The sequence below is a fragment of the Diachasmimorpha longicaudata genome, chromosome 16 (genome assembly GCF_034640455.1).
Source record: "Diachasmimorpha longicaudata isolate KC_UGA_2023 chromosome 16, iyDiaLong2, whole genome shotgun sequence".
Taxonomy (NCBI): domain Eukaryota; kingdom Metazoa; phylum Arthropoda; class Insecta; order Hymenoptera; family Braconidae; genus Diachasmimorpha; species Diachasmimorpha longicaudata.
This window is the reverse complement of record NC_087240.1, coordinates 1922561-1941960: the sequence shown is the minus strand read 5'-3', so window position 1 is coordinate 1941960 and position 19400 is coordinate 1922561. Positions and strand designations below refer to the sequence as shown.

General features: G+C 34.8%; 1 long non-coding RNA gene across 5 annotated transcripts; it reads left to right on the top strand.

The window, feature by feature from the left end:
• Positions 1-1971: 1971 nt before the first annotated feature.
• Positions 1972-19081, top strand: LOC135170181 (uncharacterized). Of its 5 annotated transcripts, none has more exons than XR_010300330.1 (5): positions 1972-2266; positions 3915-4109; positions 4238-4527; positions 4616-4777; positions 4827-6977. It is a non-coding gene; the product is annotated as an uncharacterized LOC135170181 (long non-coding RNA). The 5 variants fall into 5 exon arrangements; XR_010300329.1 differs by having other exon boundaries at positions 4840-6976; XR_010300331.1 differs by lacking the exon at positions 4827-6977 and adding an exon at positions 18648-19081 and having other exon boundaries at positions 2012-2266.
• The last annotated feature ends 319 nt before the right edge of the window (positions 19082-19400 follow it).

The window sequence follows — 19400 nt, the reverse complement described above, 5'->3', positions numbered from 1 at the left end:
AAGAGAATGAGATTGGTTTTTGTTTTTTAGTTATTTATTTCACGAAAAATCAAACAGTGCCTAAGTCTTCATTAAAAGTTAAAAACTCCATGATATATATTTTTTTTTTATTATTCAACAGTTTTAAACCTGGTGGGTTTAATTTGTATACAAATGGCAGGATACAAGAAGGTTATATTGCTTAAATTCTTATCGAACATTTTTCTAGAAATTCGCTAATGATCACAATGTATTTTTTCTCTAGTCTGGCCAAAAATTCCCCAGAATAATACGGTGGAAAGAACTTTTGGTCGCATAATTTTTTAATCATTATTTGTCCAGCACCATTATACAGTGAACACTCCCAGAGGACGTGTTCGATATTCTCCTCCTCGTATCCACATTCACAGCTTGGCGAGCTGATGATCCCAACTCGCGCCAGTGATTCTGCTAGACTATGATGGTTGGCCCTGGCTCTATTTACCCACGATATGGTCTTACGACTCAAATTTTTCCCCTTAAACCAGCGTTTTCTTTTTCTTGCGTAGTAATGTTTAAAATACATCGTTCCTTTGGTTTGACCAAGTTCGAGAGCCAGGTCGCAAGTTTTGTCGAAAGATTCTCGCTTGAACTCCTCACGGAAATCAGTGAAAGGGAGTCCCATGATATTTTGAAGGTTATCATTAAGGATGTTGTATCGTGACTTAAGTTTTCGGCCAATTTCGACGAAAATTTTTTCATAGATAGCCCTGATAATTATCTTCAAAAAGTTCTCTGGGCTAATTTTGATTTCCCATTTCAGTTCCGAGGTGTATATATATATTTTTAAGATGTTGGGAAAGACAATTAAAGGATTTTTATTTTTTGTTTAATTAACCACTTGACAAATTTCGACGAATAACATGTATAATACATAATTAGTGTCAACCAATTTAGAAAACAATGGAATCGATTAACCATCTGGTGCATATCAAATCACGCGAAGTTATAATTTTCTTTTGGAATATGAGGAACAAAAATCATTGAGAACACACTATTAATAATCACAACACTAAACTTTAATATATTATTCAGATTCTACTAGTCAAGAGGACACTGTACACGCTATGAAATCGTAGGAAAGACTGAAAACCAAATTGCTAGTCAGGCCCTCATTACTTAGATTCACCTCTACTTAGAGAAGCCAATAAATTCCACACCCCCTGAAACTTCACTGACAAATTTCATCTTGACCATGTCTGGTCACCACATGGTTTTGGGGAAACCCCTTTGGAAAAGTTCAGTAATACAAATCCTGTTGGATACCAGAGTAAACGTACTCGTTTTTAATAATCCACAAAAATAAAAGAACTTTATTTTCTTGTCTGGTAGTATAATTTATTGAGACAACCAGTCGTGTCCAAAGGTGATTCGAAAAGTGAGGTCTGCAAAATATTCTTGGGAGAATTCGAGGGATGACCACGTGACAACTATTAGAGGATCGGAGTCGGGGTAGAGACTGGACATTTGGGTCTTAGAACCCGGAAGGGTCTTGAGTGGGACTGTTTGCAGGAAAATCTTCTAAATGAGGGTTGTTTATTGGGGAGAAAGTTGTAATGGTGTTGGATTAGGATATTGCTATTAACGGCAATGAGGTTTTAAGGAGAGGAAAAATGTGGTTCTAATGCTGGATTTTCGGGGTATACAACAGTCCCAAGGACAAGGCTCTGACGACCATTAACTTTTTAAACATTTTATCTAATCTTGAATATAAAAACTCTGGATCGAGTGCATTTTGTCTTCGGGGAAAACCCCAAAATTCAACATCTTTCTTCCGCAAATATCATATTAGGACAAGAACTCCTTCGCTTATTTAATTCACTGACCTTAATAAATAGTCCCCTATGTCTCGATCTACTTAACATTTTTACAATTATTTTGCAATAATTCAACCACCTCAGGTGCGAAGTCGTCGAGGTTGGGATATGCGTCACAAAAAAAAGACAGCGCTTATGCTAGAGTTCCATGCGCACGTATTGATGCAAAGTCTATTGATATGTGCGTGAGGAGTGTTGGACTGTACTTCGGTAAAAATTTGGGATCTTTACGCTCAACTTGAAAAACCGTAAAACCGCTCTCGACACAAAAACCCTAAAAACTTAACGTAGGAATAGATCAACTTCTATCATTTCATCACTGGCATCTGCCTTCAGTGAACGTTAGCCGAAAAAACGTAACATTTATATTTCGAAAAATTGCCTACGACCAATCTAGATGTCAATAAAGATCGTGAGTCCGAGCTGAACTTGTAAGTTTTGCTACGTAAATTTTACGATGTGTTCCGTAAAAATTTAACACTTCTCTGATGACTCACCATCCCGGGAACAACAAGTCGTTCCGGAATTTTTCCTCAACGATTGACACATTTTACGAAACAAAACGCAGAAATAACTCGACTACCTCATAAACGTGGTTCAATGTTCAAGACTTTTTTCCTTTTTGACGTATAATAAGACGTACATTTGTCTCTAGGGATTGACATTTCGGATATTTCGTACCTAAATACGTGAACAATTGATTTTGTATCGGATATATTACAGTTTTCTTTGCTATTAAATTAGAAATATGTATTTCCTTTTATTGAATTTTATAATTTTTTCCTTGTTTTTTTCAAATAATGAAATCAACTGGAAACTTTCTCCATTGAAATAATTAATTCGGCTATTTTTTTCACATATAATACCACAAGTGGTTCAAAATTATCGAATATTTCCCGATAGATTCGTTGCAAACAAATGAAGGAGTCAAGTTTTTCAGGCTAAAAAATCACGAGTGCGAAGCACGAGTGATTTTTCCTGAAAAACTTGACGACTTCATTTCTATGCAGGGAACCTAGAGGGAAATATTCTATAATTTTGAAGCTCGAGTGGTATTCAGGGGATTATTTTTCCTATCCAAATTTCGGCCAAGAGAATTGTGCCATGACATGAAAAGAGGTTTATTTGGTTAAGTGTCGTTTGTTTACCAAAATATTCAAAAAATTATCGCATATAATACCACAAGAGCTCCGAAATTATCGGATATTTCCCGATAGGTTCGTTGCAAACAAATGAACGTGTCAAGTTTTCCAGTTTAAAAATCACGAGCGCGAAGCGCGAGTGATTTTTCTGGAAAACTTGACGAGCTTATTTGTTTGTAGGGAACCTTGAGGGAAATATCAGATAATTTCGAAGTTCGAGTGGTATTCGGGGGATTATTTTTTGCATCCAATTCTTGGCCGATAGAATTGCACCATGAGACATAATTTTCAACGAATTGCCATTTAATCTGTCAGATACAATTGAGGGTTACTTCAACATTTGTTTTTTTTTATATATATCAACATGCAAAATTTCCAGTGAAATTTCCAAGAATTTCCGCTGAAATACCGTGTTGACTATATAAAATAACGTCGAATGGTGCAATCCTATTGGCCAAGATTTGGATGGGAAAAATAATCGCTGATATTCGAGGTAGGCTATACAAAATATCAACAAATGGTGCAATTCTATTGGCTGAAATTTGGGTGGGAAAAATAATCATAAATAACTACATTTTGTAAGGGGTTGCTTGGTTTGTTCGTCAGGAATCGGTTGTTAATAACATTACTCTGGCGTCGTATTAAGACCGTAGTTACCTGGTCAATATCGGTCAGTACAATTTAAAGGCTCACCCCTAACATTGATCATTTAGCTGAAAATTTCAATAATTCAATCAAAATTTTTTCGATTCCTCGTCATTATCGAAGAATTGAAGAAAATCGAAACGAGAATTTCCATACACAAACGTTCGGACTCGATTCAAAATTGTTTTCAAAGTTTGAGGATTATAGCGAGTCGATCTAACTCACGAAACTCGGTAACTTAAATTTTAGGAATCATAATGCTTCAATTTGACTGCAATATTCTGGTTTTTAGGATTATCATTGTACCACAATAATTGTAGTACACTCGAGCTATCAATTTAATATCACTCGAGATGTCGATCTGTCACTGTCTAGATTTTGACAGAAATTCGATGTTCGTTGAATTCCTTGTTTGGACTTGATAAGGCACTTAGTTATTGAAAAGAGGTGGACTGATTGGTGGAATGTAGGATGATTCAATTGTATTGTAAATACCAAGAACATATCACACTTAAATTTGACCAGAGTCAATTAATTTTAACTTATCGTACACCAATAACTTATAAATAAAGAAAGTCTGTTTAATTTATTTTGTTTATGCCGACTGACGAGTAGGCAAGAATCCACACTAACACTCTGTAAATGTAACGAATGGAGATATTTTCATCGTCTTTCAACTCGGATGAGGATCACGAAAATTGCTCTGTCTTCCACGAGGTTTCCAGAGAAACTAATCTTCTCTTTCCTTTTTGGTAAAATTTTTGGAAAAGCAGGGAGTCCTCGGAGGTGCCCCTTGTTTTTGTCACCATATATCCCTTCTCGAATTGACAAACTGAGCAATAAACTGATTTCGGGAATTTTCAAACCCTTCTGGACACCCAAAGGCTGACAAATCCATGATTTATGTGAGGGCGATTTATCCCCAAAAATGTCCAGTAAAAGTTTGAAACATTTATTTTATTGATTCAACGTGCTATTTCTTTAATTTTCCAGATAGAAACTTCTTCGATAGTAATTTCTGATGGAAGATTTCTCCTGCCTCTGCCGCTCGTCCTTCTCTTTTCTGTTGCTCTAATCATTATGACGATACCCGAAAAATAAAAATTCATCTTCAAATTCTCCTTCTTCGCGTTGGCGATGAAACAATAATAACAAGTAAGTCGAAAACTTAAATGTTCACGAATACAATGCTCCCCTCTAAAAGCAATGACTTTCAGAAAGCAACACTCCGTTGCGGTTCACGTGAAATTTGACTAGTAATCGTCCTGAAAAAACATCAAACATGATTCGATGATTGATCTGATGATTTTATTCATGCGTGTTCTTCTCCTTTATTGGGGAAAAAACAATCGAACCCAACTAACTCGAAAATTGCTGTTCGGTCAACCATTATTTTCACATCGACAATCTCAGCGAACGGCGAATAATATAATATCAAAATTCTTTCATTCTCCCAAAGTAGTTGAAATGTATAACAATAAGTCCTGTAATTGTTTTGGAAGCCTTGTATTTGACAAATTTGTCGACCCTCTAATTTTAATTGCAAATTATCTACAATGTTATAAAAACGAACAAACGATGTTTTCTATATCATGTGTGTGTGTGTATGTGGGAGTTATATTGTTTGAATAGTGTAATTGGGGAGGGTAAGGTGGGTAAGAATTCTCTAGAACATTTGTAAAGAGGACGAATATTAGGGATTATTTTTCCCACCCAAATTTCAGCCAATAGAATTGCACCATTTGTTGATATTTTGTATAGCCTACCTCGAATATCAGCGATTATTTTTCCCATCCAAATCTTGGCCAATAGGATTGCACCATTCGACGTTATTTTGTATAGTCAACACGGTATTTCAGCGGATATTCTTGGAAATTTCACTGGAAATTTTGCATGTTGATATATATAAAAAAAAACAAATGTTGAAGTAACCCTCAATTGTATCTGACAGATTAAATGGCAATTCGTTGAAAATTATGTCTCATGGTGCAATTCTATCGGCCAAGATTTGGATGCAAAAAATAATCCCCCGAATACCACACGAACTTCGAAATTATCTGATATTTCCCTCAAGGTTCCCTGCAAACAAATAAGCTCGTCAAGTTTTCCAGAAAAATCACTCGCGCTTCGCGCTCGTGATTTTTAAACTGGAAAACTTGACACGTTCATTTGTTTGCAACGAACCTATCGGGAAATATCCGATAATTTCGGAGCTCTTGTGGTATTACATGCGATAATTTTTTGATAATTTTGATAAACAAACGACACCTGACCAAATAAACTTCTTTTCATGTCATGGCACAATTCTCTTGGCCGAAATTTGGATAGGAAAAATAATCGCCTGAATACCACTCGAGCTTCAAAATTATAGAATATTTCCCTCTAGGTTCCCTGCATACAAATAAAGTCGTCAAGTTTTTCAGGAAAAATCACTCGTGATTTTTTAGCCTGAAAAACTTGACTCCTTCATTTGTTTGCAACGAATCTATCGGGAAATATTCGATAATTTTGAAGCACTTGTGGTATTATATGTGAATATAGTTATAAAAGTAAGACAACATAAATATAGAGATAAATAGCTATAGTGAAGAATTTCCCGAAAACGACCCTTGGGGCAATATGTGTGGTATTCAAACAATAAACGTGGGCCAGTTTGTGTCTCATGTAAAGACAATTGGGTATTTAGGGATGAGCAAAAAAATGAATGAGTTAGTTCATTACGAGAATTTGAGTTATCGAGTCGTGATGTTGTGAAATAATATTTGATGCATCGAAACATTTTTGCTTATTCAATAAATTAATCATATCTTTAAATGATGAGTATGAAACACTGGAATTTCCTAATTTAAATCGAATCGGGCCATAAGGCAAAAATGTCGAATAGCTAGGGTGGCCTTAATGACACTGTAAATAACCCTATGTCTTAACCCTCTTAGTGGCTTCGGTTTTAAAATAATTCCTCTACTCAGAACTCCATCCGTGACCTGTAATTTTTACAGTGGAAAATCTCCAAATACTAAAAATGGCTTACGACATCGCAAAGTGATTTTTTTGGAAAAATCCCATTGATTTTCATTCGTCGCGATCAATCGAATAAAGTCGATACCGGGAATGATTGACGTTCGGCAAATGACGTTATTCATATCTCGTTGAGGCCTCGTTATGATGTAGTTTATTGTAAGGAATTTAAGAAGATGTTGGAAAATTAGAACACAGCTCTTTTGTTTATCTTCAAAAATCACTCGACAAGGTTTGTATTGAATTGATTTAATACTCTGTTCGATTGAACACTTTGGAGTTGTAAGCTCTAGAGTTCTAACCTACACAGAACGGTATTTTCAATTCTGCTACACGCTGAAGTGTTCTTTGTGTACCTGTTTTTAATAAAGGGGCGAATCACACTCACGATTCTATTGAATATTGAATTTATTATAAAACAAATATAACTATATTGGAGACCTTCGATGAGGTGACTATTTGGGGAGTTGGGGTGATACTGAGGAGTAGTACAAATTATGGAGACAACTTGGGAAGAAAAGGGGGAGGGATGGAACAATGGAAAAGGAAAATTTCTTGAAATGCCATTTGATTGGCGACGTGCAATTAGAGAGAGGAGAGAGAGGTCAATATCTCTTGGAGACGATTCCCCAAAAACGTCTGTCAAGGAGGAATCAACGCAATCATAAAATAATTCAGAAATTGAGAAAGCAGGGAGGGTCATCTCCATAAGTGCATTTTAAAAAGGGTCCAGAGTGCAAGAAGTCTCATGGAGAGAATTTGGATTTTATTGTATGTCTAAAATAGCGAAATTGGCCATTATAAAGGTTTGCTAATCTGGTTGGGGAGAAAAAAACTCTTGAAATGAGTATTAAGGAAATTCTGATATATAAATTAAATAATTTCATTTTCAAAATGAAAATTAAGACGTCGCTTGATTTGATACGCAACAAGGTTTATGATGTGTTTGAAAGAGTCACCAGAGAAGGACTAATTTATGATCTGTTGTGCTCCTTACCAGATGTGGTATTCAAAGGAAACTCTGCCCTCTGGAGTCATAAACGTTCTCTTCTTTTTCCCTTAGCAAAGGTTTTTCACATAGTAAGAAGTTGGTCTCTGGACACTGGTCCTCGAGGTCAGTCGTACCTTCCTCGTGCCAGTAATAAAGAGTTCTACTTGAAGTAATTGATTGTGTTGCTACATTTATTTATCTACTTTACCCATATCCCAATAGGGTAAAACAAGTAATTAAAAATTCCTACATTGCTACATTTATTTATATACTTTTACCCATATCCCAATAGAATAATTTTTGGAAAAAATAGCGTCTAGTAACCCTGCGACAAAGATTTTTGTCCCCGTGACGGTTCAGAAAATGTCTCACGAATTCACGCGCGTATGTAACTCAGCGGTGTCTCATTCCTCTAGCCAATCTGTCTTTCTTGCTAGGTTCAGTTGGAAGGACAGCGGTTTTAAAATAGGCCCCATCGTTCACGTGTATATGAAATACACATGCACAAGACGATACCAATGCTAAACGACTCTGGCTACCACCTCTTTCTGCTTTCTCGCAGTCGTTGATCGTATATCGTATCCGTAGCAACCCCTTCGTTAAATCCAAATCATCTCATAAAAATTGTCAATTTCGTGGGGAATTACCTGAACGTTTCATTAGGTAAACGAGCAACACGTGACGAACGACCCAGTTCCTCGCAAATATCGCGAAAAACGTCAATCAGTCGACTGCACTTGTCAGTTAATTCGTTAGTGTTGAATCACGAAAATAGGATTTAACGTTTTTTTTTAACTGATTCATGACATTCGTGAAAATCAATTGAGTTGATCGATAGAGTTTCAGGCATTGGTGTTGGTAGTTCGTCCACCTGGTCGTCAATCCCAGGGAAAATAATTAATTACATGTCTTGGCATGATCTCACCAGAGAATCATCAACCAGAAAATTACAAAGTCAATTAACGTGGGTTTGATTAATTCCTGACGTCCCATCAAGTGTGGAATAAAAATTAACTAGTGTTTATTTGTACGTGAGATTTATAGAGTCAAGTGCAGTTCCATTTGATCAATGAATTTCTCAGCGTGAATAACACTGAGAGTTTATTATTTCAGGAACTGAAACAATTTAGACAGTTAGAATCATCATAGTGCGGGTAGAGCTGATATATTCGTCGACAATTGTTGTTAAAATTAAAATTTGTGTTGCTGGTAAAGTGAAACGAAAGAGGAGAAAAAAAATTGGTGGGATTATAATATTGAAGTTTAATGAAAATGTGAAGTGTGATATAATTTTTAATACGAATGTCTGGCGTTTCGTACGTCAGAAGACAAGTACGTTTTAAATCGGAATCCTGGAAATCTACTCCCGATTTGACACCGATGGGAATTCAAAGCACCGCACAATTTATAGAAAAGTACCACCATATTATCGGTAAATATATCGACATTATTTTACGTTGCAATTGAAATTAATATTTTTAAAAATTTGACGATTAAAAAGTTGTTTTAATTGAAGCAGATATCGAATCAAAATCAGTATTTTTTATGATTTTTTTGGAAGTATTTCACATTTTTCCAATTAAAAAATCGTTTATAATTAAATCAAATATCGAATCAATTTGAACCTTCAGAAGATTGAATTTCCAGGTTTTACTGGTGGTGTTGTTTAATTAAATTAAATAAAATTATTAAATTTTATCGTGAAAAACTGAAAATTTGAGTTATTTTGTTGGGAAAAAATGTGAAATGTCACTGAATTCTGGAAAATGCTAAAAATTCTGGAGATAAAGTGAATAGTGATAGATTTAATTAATCAAAGTTCTAATCGTTTGTAAATGAAATGTACAACGTGTTCACGGTCACATCTGAAGAGAAAAGTTCAGTAAAAATTATCTAATCGTTTGGCAATCGTATTGTTTTGCTCGTGTCCGAAAAATTATCGTACCACGCAGTAAAGTTTCTCGACTGCTCAGTAAGAGTTATCTCCCTCTTCGAGATAAATTCTCTAATTATTAAATAATTTTTGTCAAATGGGTGAATAACTCTCACCCAACAGCCGACAAATTTCACTGATTGGTAGGGTAAATTTTCTAGAACGGCCAGAACACAATGCCATTAGCGAACGGTTATACCCAGAAAAAAAATTATTTCTGTCAAGGATTTGTGAAGAAAATATCTCGTGAAACGTGTCTTCAGGTTAGTCATTCCCAGGTGGACCATATGCAGTTTCAGGCCTGAAGATTATGGTAATCTGGAAAACTCTTATTTAATAACTATTATCAGAACATTTGGAATTATTCTGAATTATTTCACCTGGGAAAATCTCAATTTTTGAAAATTTGCAAACAATGATGTGCTCGTCGTCAAGGTCATATAGATTATAGTAGTTATGTGATTAAAAGTATGGTTAGATGAGCTGCAAATGGCTGCCTTAAAGGAATACTCTTCAAAAGCATATTTTCTTCTGCCAATATTATCAACACTTGGCTGAAATAATTGTCTTCTCAGCGCAGACAATTTAAAGAATTTGATGATAGTGTCAAATCCTATTTTGTTCCGAAATCTGTATTTTGGTGGAGAACTTATCGTAAATATTCAAAAGATAACCTGGAAATTCATGAATGAAGATTAAAGTTCAAAGTTTAGACTAAAAAACAGTTATCAGATATCTATTTTGGTTAAAGAAAAAATTTTAAAATCAAGCCAGCCTGAAATTAAGTATATAATATATATATTTAAATACATGCATATCTAAATGATGTATAATAATAATTTTAATTAATGAATTAATTAAATTTATTTTTCCCCATTTTTTAATTAAATTCATTTTATTTAGATTAGAAGTCAGTATATGTACATTAGGATGGCCCATTTTTTCGGATCCCCTAATGTTTGAGAGCCTATCCCGGAAAATGATTCTTCCATTAATAGACTACCCAAGGAAATTTTCCAAAAAAAATTTAAACAAATTGTAGTGGTTGCGCGAAGCGTTTAAAGTTGAAGTAAAATGTCTGACCTACTGGCAGTTAAGGGTTATAAAAATTAGGTAGAAGTTAAATACCCTCAATGACGGTCCCGTGTCAGGTAGTAGGAATGACCGCAGGTGGTGCTTCGGGTGTCATCCAGGTAGTACCTAAGGGGCTTTCTTCCGACATTTACGAAACATCAAAAATCAATTTAGAATTAACCGATTTTTACGATTCAAATTTTGTTGAAATTTCTGTAAATTGATTAAATTAACAATGCTTATTTTGTAATAAAAATATAAATAATTGAGAGATCTTCATATTCGAAATGAAATTATATCCTATAACCAGCTTAACGCACTAAGGGTTCGGTTCCTTTTCAGGAAAGGTCAGTCCGGCAGGCCAAATTTTTTTGCCTGGGTTCCATTTCACTGTATACGACCGCCATAAAAGCACCGGATGAGTCGGACACCTGTCTCTACACGAAAATTTGACAATTTTCTTTCCTGTTTTTCACCACATTGCATTTGCAAAAAAAAAAATTTCTTTCCGCTAAATGATAGTCAGATAGTTCAATGATCATCTAACCGAATCGAGAAGAATATCGAAAACTCCCGAAGCGTCGTAGACACCACCGAAAATCCCTAAATTGAACAGAAATTACGATTTTTATTTTAATAACAAATCGTTTTTTTGTTGGGAGAAAAATCTTATCTTACTCTTAGCCTTTCTGCCGGAAAGTGTACGAGAGTTCATAACGAAAGGTCGAGTCATTGTATTTAAAAAAAATTATTATTGCATTTGGTCTGTCCGTCACGTGTAAAAGTCCATAAGAAATTAAACCAGTTGGCGCAACCTCTAAAAATGTTTTTAAAAATCCGAAAAAATTCACATATGATCCTGATATTTTTAGCTATGTGTACCACGAATAGGCAGGGTGAAATTCGATTTCCTTCACTTATGGGCCATCCTAATGTACATACATACATAAGTGCATATATACATATAGGAGTCAGATTGATATTTTGAATTAAAAAATGAAACTCAGTTATTCAATTTCATATTAAGGCGTTTCAATCATTAGAAATGGATTCCACACAAATAGGAATATCTCCAAAGAAATAAAAATTTAGAATTGTCAGATGACGGTTTATAAAAAAATTCTTCATTTTAGACAATTAAAATATATAGAATGAAATTCATAAAGTGAATAATTGAAGTTACTCAAATGATGTTATTGATATCTCACTGCGGGTTTTCTATGTTGCGCTTTAATCTGAAAAGATTGAAAAAATTTTTTTTTCGAAAAAATCGTCATATAGTGACCCTGGTCCAATATAGTATAGTATAGTATATTTGGTTGATTAAGCATGAGTGGGGAACACTCTTAATTAACCTCTACTGAGAAAATCAAGGATATTGTTTGATAAATATGTTTTTGTGACTAAATCGCTTTGATATAATTCAATCTTTAGTTTTATTCACACGCTTTGGATTTGGTGGAAGAAAAATCTTTGTGTGACATTCGAAGCATTGGGATGAAACCGAAATTCTATGAAAATCATTTTAACGTATATTTAGTAAATGCTGTACACGGAGAGAAAAGTCAGTGGAAAGTTACTGTGCCGGACACTAGAATCGAGATATAATGAAATGTCTTGGATTGACACATAAAAATTCTTATTAATACCGTAAATTTTATAATGAATTTAGTAATTAATGATATGTGGCTTCGTAAAATTTACTAAACAGAAATAATACATTTCAAGGTCTATCATTTTTTATTTGAGGGAAAATGAAAAATTGAGAGAAATTTTTAAAAAATTCCTATCTGGGCCAATTTTGCTTTATTGGGCCTTCCTTCATTTTTTTACTGTGCCACACAGTAATTTTTCAGCAACTCATTATGATTGGTTAACGATGAGCACCGAAGATGGCCGATTATTGCCGACGTTAGACTTCGTCATGGGAAATATTGCATCAGACTTTGCATTTTTACGAAGTCGATTTTTACGAAGTCGAAGTGAGAAGTTTTCCTCAGCTGATAAAGAAATTTCACTAGAAAACCTAGTAATTTTTCTCAGTCTTGAAGTTTGCTCTGACATTGTAAAGCAGCACAGTCATTTTATCGGAATCACACTATAAAAATTCACAGATTTTTCTCTCCGTGTACATTCTTTTCTCAGTAAAACAAGTTGAATGTCTCATTCATCTCATTTTAAGGTAATGAGAAAATTAATTAGTTCGCGTACCCCCGTATATGCAGACAGTTTTTATGATCAATTCCAAGAAATCCCCAAAAGGTTAGACACGAGTAAATTACTCATGAACAAATATTGTTCATGATTTATCGACGTAAAATTAAAAATACGCCGGGGTTTTCCCATCATCGATTTCTTTCCCGATAATTAAAACGACAATATGCGAAATTGTTGTGCCCGTAATCACGAATTAATCAGGGACACTTTCGAGCTAAAAAATTAATTTCACTCCAAAGAATAAAGGACTAAATTCCCTTTTTCTTTTTTTGTGAAATTCATAATTAATTCAATTATTCTATATAAAATATCACTGATAGGATTAATCACTGTACACACAATATATACAACTCACCGTTATTTTATTACTTTTTCAAAGGTGATTATCTTGTCTACCGAAAACTCTGATGGATATCCGAGTAAACTTCGTCATTTTTCGATTTTTCAACAAATGAAAAATACTATATTTCGATACAGACCAACGGCAGTGGCCGTGCGGTTAGAGTGCTAGACTCGCAAGCCAACGACCCGGGTTCGATCCCGGGCACCGGCGGTCAAAATTGAAAAAAAAAATTTACAGCGCTTTAATCTCACGGTTTCACTGCCGAGCGGTCGACCTGTCAAAAGGACGACTGTGCCAGGGCAGGTTTTCTCTCGAGTGAGGTTTTTCTCTCCCTTTCGGCAAATGCGGTACAGGGGGCGGGGGGGGGGGGAGGGGGGAAGAAGGAGAGAGGCTGGAAAGGGAAGTTTAAGAGAGGCTGGAGAGGATGTAAAACAAAGTAAAAACGTTTGTAACATCAAAGAAGTGAACAATTAAAAAAAAAAAACATTAGTATATTTCGATACAAGTGCGAGGGAGTGGTAACGAGCTTGAAGTTGGCGGCCCAGAGCGCAGCCGAGGGCTGCCAATCACAGGAGATAAAAGACCCCGTCGCACGTGTATCCGAACTATACTTTTAGTTAGTGATGTTACGTTCAGGGAGTGGCAAACTGCCATTTTTCATTTACTAGCGTGGGGGTGACCAGGTGATGAAAGAAATATAACGCCAGCGTACGAGTTGAATATTCATTGTGTTTTCTACGGTACAGTGTGGAGAGTTGGCCTTAACATGGCTTGTCCTCTCGTTGGTTGCTCCGGAATGGTGTGGTGTGTCCAATGGAGGCTGGAGAGCGAGTGTGTCGATTTTTGGAAATGTGCGAGCTTTTAAAGGAAAGTGTAGGAGTGTGATTGGTTGGGATTCGGTAGAGGGGATGCCTAGGAATCCCTGGGGTGGGATTGGCTCGTTACCGTATTCAGGAAAGCTGGGTTTATGGTTAGGTCAGTTCTGGGGTATTCTCCAGATTTTAATGATCGGGGTGGCACCGGTCAGGTAGATGATTAGCCTAAAAGGGTGTGGAGTAGGATTAGACGTATTCTGGGAATTTCTCATCGAGGTGACAGGGTGTAATGGAGACATAGCCACCACACTAGTAAACAAAAAGATTTTTCCTTTACAAGTTTTTACTTTTCGTTTACAGTAAATGCAAAGGTAGCTTTCGACACGGGTTGAACGTAGCAGCAGCAACAAAAAAGAACTTTATTTATTATTCTGGAGTGGGGGTTCAATGCTCTTAGGACATGTAGTCGGGCCTAACACTAATTTTCATATAAGTGATAAATTTAAGTAAAGTCGTTTTATATAGATTCAAGGGATGCTGAGGGATGGTCACGTGATTGTCACTAGATTGGAGTAGAGGCAGAGAGAGGTCGTTTGGGTCTGAGGTTCTCGAAGGACCTTGATGATTAGGACTATTAGTATTGTTTTCAGGGATTTATATTCGGGAGAATAGAATAAAATAGTCAGAGGGTTCAATATCCCGATGTTTTCATGTAAATGAGATTTATGAGGGATTAAATTTTAAAAGGAAAAAAATGTGTTCTTAAGCGTGGGAATTTCGGGGTATACGACAATTCCGACAAAAATTATATAAAATAACAATACAATTTTTCTTAAGGGTGTTCTACACAGTTTTCACTAAACTTCACGTTTTTTAATGGTTTTTGCTCAATTTTCGATAGAATTGACACGATAAGTCTGACGTTTTGAGTTTTATTATTATTTCCTGATTTACAAAACTCTAAACACGTGCGAACATTTACGTGTGTTTTTTCTAGACTACAAACGGAATTACAGAACTGTAGAAAAAACGCATGAAGATGATCGCACAATTGCAACAGTTCGTGAGTCCTTAGATAATGACAAATACTACAGTTGACAGTTTGTCATAAAAATAAAAAAAAGAGACATTAATTTTGGGTAAAAGGGTATCGATCATCCTTAACCGGCTTTATACGATCATTTTTGCATTTTCGTACATTATCCAGGTCTTTGCTGTTATTTATAACAAACGAGAAAATGAGCGCGGACTGTTTTTTGAACTGAACTCTCTGATAAATAAATAATTCAGTAAATACCCCCCTCTCTCCCGCCCCTCAAATACAATCAGAACAGAAAGTTTAGTAAAAAATATTATCTATCCAATATTATTGGCAAAAAATTGTAATTTAAAAATTGACAAATTTTGAATTAATAATTTGAGTAGAGTCCACCAAGACCTATTAAAATACCAATAGTAATCCCATAATTTTTTAACGAATAGATATATTTTTCGATCACATTTTTTGGCGTATGACCTTCCATTAGAAACTGAAGTTTGCTTAGTGATTAGGAAAATGACCAGAGGAATTTAACTGTCAGTATCGTAATTTTTCGCAAAAAATTCCGATAAAAATTATGGAACGCTCAAAAAAAAAAAATCCGTAACATTATTTTTTTATTATTTGCAGTGTTGAAATCGATACATAAGATGTATTTATGTTATCGATCTTATATTAACTTACATTCCTTTAAATATTGACAAATTATTTCCATATACGTAGAGTCTGTTGGATGTGCGAATTAAGGAGTGCAGGCAGACCTCCTTAGTTTAGTTAAGAATTTGTTCCTTTGAATTTCGAAATTAGGGCAGCACCACAGGATGTGATCAAAATCTTGAGATTCTGCTCCCCATGAGCAGCTCGGGTCATTTATAATTCCAACCCGGTGTAGTGATGCTCCTAGATGGTAGTGGTTTGCGCTAATACAATTGACACTGACAATAGATTCTCTAGGTAATTGACATTGCTTGCACCAGGGGTGTGGAGATTGTCTAAAGTGTCATTCAGAGTATTTGGCGCCTTTATTTTGATTGAAAATGGGTTGTTTGAAATAATAATTCTGGAAATAATTGAAACTATTTCTCTACTTTATTAGTAACTCAAATAATAATGCTTGGAGGACACATCCGCTCTGTACCGATTCCTTAGAGGAACTGACTAGATTTACAAAGGAAAATAACACCCTGGACCTTTTAGTCACATACTCTCAAAGAGTCCTATTCATTCCACTTTGTCTACATACTTAAGATCAAACCTAAACACAATACCTCACACTTCTGAGAATTCCAGTCCATAAAAATGTCTTTTCAATTTAAAGTATAAATACTCAGAAGAGAATGAGATTGATTTTTGCTTTCTTTTTTTTTTTAATTAGACATTTTCAAACCTGGTGGGTTTAATTTGCATACAAATGGTAGGATACAAGGTAGGATAAATTCTCATTGAAGATTTTTCTAGAAATTCATTAATGATCACAATAGATTTTTTCTCTAATCTGGCCAAAAATTCCCCAGAATAGTAAGGGGGAAAGAACTTTTGGTCGCATAATTTTTTAATCATTATCTGTCTAGTCCCATTATATAATACTTTTGCTTTCTATTTATTTATGTCATGAAAAATTCAACAATTTTTTTGGTTTATCGCTTGTGGTAGAATCATGCTTGTTGTCCTCGAACATTCGTCTGTCTTGAAATGATTTCGGTAATTAGGATCCATAGGGATTCCGTTAAATTTTCTTCAACCACATCTCGGTCCAGCATTTCAGGTACGACATATAATTTTTCTTGAACTATTTATCTCTACATATGTCCTATTATTTATGGCTGTACGAATGAGAATTGAATTTTACGAGATGTGTATGTGTGCTAGGGCCTAGGATTTTTTCGTGGACACAATTTGATTATTCCTTCGTAGGCAAAAGAGTTGTCCAGCACACGGGGAGGAATATTCGGTGAAATTACGAAATAATTTATGCATTCGGTTATAGGTAATTATTTTCTAATAATTTTTATAACAATGTGCGAGTGTGAGTAAATGTAATAGGAAAAACCCTTCATTGTTTTCCAAACATTCCGAAATTACGATTTTCTTGGTTGAAAGATTCTAGAATAATTTCAAATCTGAAGAATAGTTATAATACCGTCACCCAAAATAGGTTATTGAATAATAATTCTTAGTTCAATATCATTTTCATGTTTGAAATTGCATTTGATTTGAATGGGAATGACTGTTCTGAAGACTTTTTTTATTAAGCATTTGAAAAGTAAATTACAAAGTTTATTAGCTCTGTAAAATTGATTGATTTAATAGGCCTTTTTAGCAACAATTAATACAAGGGGACAACTACTACAGTGGGGGGGATTCAAGGGGATTGTACTGATGCACACAAATACATTGTCTTATTACCAATTTCTTGGATGACACCTGGATTTTACGGTCTCTTAGATCTCCCTATTTCATTTATGTATTTTGGGATATGGGTAAAGTAGATAAATAAATGCAGCAACACAATGAATTACTTTAACTTAAACTCATTATTACTAGCACGAGCGACGTAGAGGAACGTAGTCCAGAGACTAAATTCTGCTTATTTGAAAAACCTTTACTAAGGGAAAAAAAACAAGAGAAAGCTTATAACTCCAGAGGACAGAGTTTCCTTTGAATTCCACATGTGGTAAGGATTGCAACGCTCTCAAGTTCGGAGAACAATATATCCATTAGTCTTTTTCCGAGATAAACGAGTTGTTTTCTGGAGACTTCCAAACACGTCATAAACCTTGCCGAGTGATTTTTGAAGATAAACCGAAGAGCTGTGTACAAATTTTCCAACAATGTATTTAAAATCTGCCGCATTTTTGCCGATATTTAATTCCGTCTTTGAAAAATTTTGTGCTTTTGGTACTTGTAATTTATAATTATTTGAACGCTTGTAATTTACAAATCTAAATCGAGTGAGGCCATACGGGAAAAACATAAAAAAATGAGGCCCATTATATGAGCTACATCACTTTAAAACAAATGAAAAAATCATTTTAGGATAATTCCTCATCATGCTATCCCCTAATTCATTTATATAATTTACGTTGTCATTAGTTGTAAAATTTTTAATTCTCCGAATTCTTATTTATATTTTTATAATTGTTCTAATTTTTTCGGCACATATTTCTCGCCCTTGTCTCTGTCGTAAATTTTTTCGCGAATACTTTAAAATTAGCCTATTTTCGTCAGATCGACACGATTATTTTACTCTTATCGACAAATTGTTTATTCATATTTTCTCTGAAAAAGGCACCAAGAATGCCGTGCTACATGATGAATTGACAAAAATAATTAAGATAAGTTTTGTTGTATTTTTATCCTCGTGAAGTGATTTAATATTCCTTTGTTCATTCAATGAACCGAATGATTGACGTACAGAAAATGAAAAAATGTTATTTGCCAATTTCTCACCACCACTACATACTATTTACGATTAGAATAGTTTATTCCTCGTTAAATTTCACGTGAAGAGTTATCAGCTGATGAGTTATTTGCGGATCTATAGAGGAAGGGCACACTGCCTTCATAATTCAAGAGCTAAATTTACATTTTGTAGTTTCAGGTGAAAATAACAAACCCCTCACAACTTCTCACTATACGATGACTAAATGAATTAATTATTCGCGTGTCTGTCGATTAATCCAAGCCACAGTATTGTTAATTGTGAATTGAATTTCAACGGTTGAAAACTTGTTGATGAGCACAACAAGTGCCCGCTAAAAATATCCACTAAAATACCTGAACACGATACGGTGAGAGGCTAAACAATCGCGAGGAAGCCCCTGCACGAGTACTGAAAGACAAATATAATAAATTAGAATAAAAAATGTAATTAATTCTAATTTACCAATTAAATATTCTTATGACAGGAATAATTTAAAGCGAATTTTCCAACAGAAATCTGAGGCATTTGTATGTCCAAAACAAATGTGATTGGGAAAGTTATATTTTTCTCTCGGGAAGATTGACATTCAATGCGTTCAACAATCGTAATCTGTCTGGGTATAATGACAACAATTTTGTCTCGCATTTATCTTGTTACGTGATGATATACGCAGTTGACATTTTTTATATTATAATTAATAACTGTAGAAAATATCCATCCGTTCATCTCACACACGTCTCGACGCGCCATTCATTCCTTTCAATTTCCTGTTCATTTATTGCTTGCAATAATTTCTTCGAAACAGTTGTAAAACCTTAATTAACAGAAATTCCCCGAACTTTCCCAAATAATTAAAAATTTCGTTTTCCTTCATAAAAATTACCTTAATCCCTTCCAGATGTGTTCCTCTCACTCCTTCAACTG